This window comes from Nannospalax galili, unplaced genomic scaffold (assembly GCF_000622305.1).
Source record: "Nannospalax galili isolate Female #2095 unplaced genomic scaffold, S.galili_v1.0 scaffold94, whole genome shotgun sequence".
In the NCBI taxonomy this organism is placed as follows: domain Eukaryota; kingdom Metazoa; phylum Chordata; class Mammalia; order Rodentia; family Spalacidae; genus Nannospalax; species Nannospalax galili.
This window is the reverse complement of record NW_008334668.1, coordinates 41,802-45,733: the sequence shown is the minus strand read 5'-3', so window position 1 is coordinate 45,733 and position 3,932 is coordinate 41,802. Positions and strand designations below refer to the sequence as shown.

At 40.6% G+C, this 3,932-nt stretch overlaps 1 pseudogene; it reads right to left on the bottom strand.

Annotated features, from left to right (window-relative positions):
* Positions 1–332: 332 nt before the first annotated feature.
* LOC103731134 lies at positions 333–3,618 on the bottom strand (annotated as a pseudogene).
* Between the last annotated feature and the right edge of the window lie 314 nt (positions 3,619–3,932).

Genomic DNA, 3,932 nt, shown 5'->3' with positions numbered 1-3,932 from the left:
AATATTAAAGTCATAGAGAAATTTAGATGCAAATGTTCATCACAACTTTGTTTTAAAACCAAAATGGAAACAACTTAATGTCTTTCATCCACTGAATAAATTAGCAAAGTATGGTATATACATGAAATGGAATAATACACAGTAATCAAAAGAAATCACTCTTCATAATCACAGAATGATAAATACGGGGAAGAATACTATGAGTGATAAGTGCCACAAAAAGCACATATTTGACAGTATTCATGTTTCATTATATCTCTATGTTTATAGAAAATGTGAACAAGTGGTACTGAAATATATCTTCGTTCTCATCTTACAGGGAGAGTACATGCTTATCTTGTGGAGAGAGTACAAAGAGGAGTTACCAAGGAGGAAGGAGCATTTTTTTTTTTAGATGAAGCTTGAGTTGGGACCCTCCAGTTTCTGCTGAAGCTGAGGATGCTGTCCATCTCCTCATCAGTCAGCTGGAAGTCAAAGACCTGAAAGTTCTCACGTGTGTGTAAAGGTGTCACAGACTTGGGGAACAACGCCATGTTCTTCTGGATATGGAACTTAATCAAGACCTGGGCTGATGTTTTCTTGTACTTTGAAGCAATCTCTTTAATCTTTGAATCCTCCAAGAGTGAAGGGTCCTCTGGCTTCGCCCAAGGTCTCTCTTGAGAGCCCAGTGGGCTGTAGGCAGAGACAGTGATGTCCTTGGAGTGGCAGTACTGGATCAGCTTGTCCTGGATGAGTATGGGTGGCACTCGACCTGATTGGTCACTGGTTTATGTTTCAGTCCAGGTTTGTTCAAGATCCTGTCAATCTGGAAGTGGTTGAAGTCGGAGACACACAGAGCTTTCACTAATGCCTCACCCACCAGTTCTTCCATGACCTCCCAGACATCCAAGAATGTTATTTTACTGGTGAGAACATTGTCTTTATCATCTTTGGGGAATAATTCCTTCCCCCTGGTCTGAAGTACTTGTGGCCAGTGAATAAGATAGAGGTCAGAATAGTCTAGTTTCAGATCTGTGAGGGTCTTCTGGAAGGCTTCCTTCAGCAGTTTTCTCTCAAAGCAGGTGGACCATAACTTGCTCAAAATGAAGAGGTCTTGCTTCACAACCTTCTCTTTGATCTTGTCTTGGATGACTTCCCCCACCTCATTCTCATTATGATACACATATGCACAGTCAAGGTGATGTTATCCAGCATCAATGGCCACCTTCACCTTCCTTTCCTTGGCTTGGGGAAGACCTCCACAGCCCAGACCCACGATGGGCATCCTGGCTTTGGTACTGAGCTCCACAAACGTGGCCACGGCTGCTGTAGAAGTGGTTCTGCAAAACCAGACAGAAGTCTGTGTCCTGGTTAAGGAGACAGGAGGTTTTATCTAGGCTTGTATTTTATTTAACTTGAGGAAGAAAAAAATGTATCTGTATGAAGATTAAAAATGTCATATGATTTTTAAAGATTTAATTTTATTCCTATATATGTGTATGGGAGGGGGATATGCAGGTGCCTTGGAGCCATCAAATGGCCTAAAATCCTCTAGATCTGGAATTATGGCATTGTGAGCCACCACATGTGGGTGCTAGGAGCCAACCTTGGACCCTGTTCAAGAGCAGTAAGCACTCTTAAACACAGAGCCAACTTTTCATCCACTATTTTGTTATTTTAAATCTTATAGGGGATTTAATTTGTCATTTTTTACAGGAAAATGTATCATAAGTTTTATTCACTAGTACATTTCTATAACATTTTTCTATCTCTTTTTTATATCCCACTAAGTCTAATTAGTGTTACCTGTGTGCACATGGGTGTGGAGCCAAGCACTAGGACATGGGTAATCTTGCAGAAGACAGAGCCCTAAGAAAAAGTGACTATCCCTACCCTAGTAGCAATCAACTGTATGATTCCTAAGCTAAGGGTAGGACCTCAGAGGCCACTTCCTCATCAAAGTTGGAATTTTGACTGGCATGATCTTGTGCAAGTTTTGTGCCAGTAACCAAAGCTGCTGTAAATCCATGTATACAACAGCCATGTCATATCTATAAGACAGCATTTTCTAGCACTCTCCAAATCTCCAGCTCCTTTGTTCTTTCCACCCCCTCTCCTATGATGTCCCATGAACCTTTGGGCAGAGAAGGTTAATACAGATGTACCATCTCTTATGACTGAGCACTCACAGTCACACAGGTAGAACACATGTGATAAGGAAGAACAGCAAGGGAACACTGAGGATTTAAGGTTTAAGTGAGATGTAAGCAGTGTGAAAGGGAAAGTGAGGGAGGGTACAGCTTAATCAAAACTAAGGATTTATACACATCTGAAATCCCATTAATTTGTAAGCTAATTAAAATGTAATTTTTTTGGTCTTTTTGAGACAGGGTCTCTTTGTAGCCCCAGCTGACCTGGAACTCACCAGGTAGACCAGGCTGGCCTTGAACTCACAGAGATCTGCCTGCCTCTGCCTCCCGAGTGCTGGGATTAAAGGCGTGCACCACCACACTCGGCCAAAATGTAATATTTTTAAAAGAAATTTTAACAGAAGAACCCTGAACGGGTGAGCAATGTTGCTTCAAAAGGTATAGGTTATCAAATGAAAATCTCAGTGCCAGCTACGGGTTACCTCCCTATGTTATGGATTAGGGAGTTCCCAGAGGCAGTCTGTTGCAATTTCTCTTTATTGTCCACCATGACTAAGACCCTATTTCTGAAGAAACCACTCAGTTTGGAGGCAGGACATAGAGGAATCAAACTCAAATGAAGAAAGTCTCTCCCTGTTGGTTAGCTTTCAAAGTGCTGGAAAGTGCTTTAAGGCCTGTTAGGAGAGAAAAAGACATCAGTGGTCTGACCAGTGCTAGATCCTGTATGCTAGAATACTGACCTGCCACATAACATATGTCTACTTGTGGAAAAAAAGTGGCAAGGCCATTGGATTGGAAGTTTGCTCCCCAGGAGGAAATTCATGCTTAGTGCTATAAACTCAGTCAAAAATTCATGGCAGTGTAGGTTACAGATTGGAGAACTACTGTAGTAAATTTGCTATATGGTTCTGTTGCTCTCGATCTTTGTCAGAGAATCTTCTTGTGCATTGGGCAGTGGTTACTACAGAGACTCATAACTGGTCAGTTAACTTATTTTTCAGTTTCATTATTCACAAAGATATGTTTTACCCCTTTTCAGAATTCTATTTGAGTAAAATGAAGAATTTCAAAACCTTCTTTCCCTACTGCCTTTTGTAATTCAACTTTAAATATAAATAATCTTACTCAAAAATGGTCAAATTCAGAGAACAACTATCTTTGTGTGCTCAGCTGTAAATGGGACACCTTCATCAATATTTACCCACACAAGGTTCAGTAAACTTTGCCAAAGAAAGAGTGGAGAGAATTTAAGAGCCAGAGAATAGGGAGGAGAGATGTAACATGCTGTCCTCGGATATGATATGGCTGAAGCACACATCAACTCACAGCTATAGTTGCTTGTACAAGGCCTGCACAAGATTAAGCCAGTCAAAATGCCAGTGTGAATGAGGGAAATGATTCCAGAGTCACCATACCTGGAACAGGCATTGTGGTCAGTATATGATGCTGAAGTGAAGACTCACTTTTCTTCACTGGTAGATTTTTCCATGCTCCAGTTGGTGGTCCCAAACCCATTCACACATGGTCAGCACTAATTGGATTTGTTGGACTATTTAATAATGATAATATTTAAAGACATGAAGTCAGGAGGAAGATAGATTCAATGGGTCCCAAAAGGAGTTGAAGGGGGTGATGGGAGATGGATAAGATAAAAAACTTTCTGTGCACACACAAAACTTTCAAAGAAAAAATGAAGTATTATTTTAAAAGGATCATCTCTCTCAGGAAGGTCAGAGTGAAGGATGGATTTTTTAAAAACAAAGGCATCTGTCCAGATTTCTAAAGATTTGCTTATTTTTAATG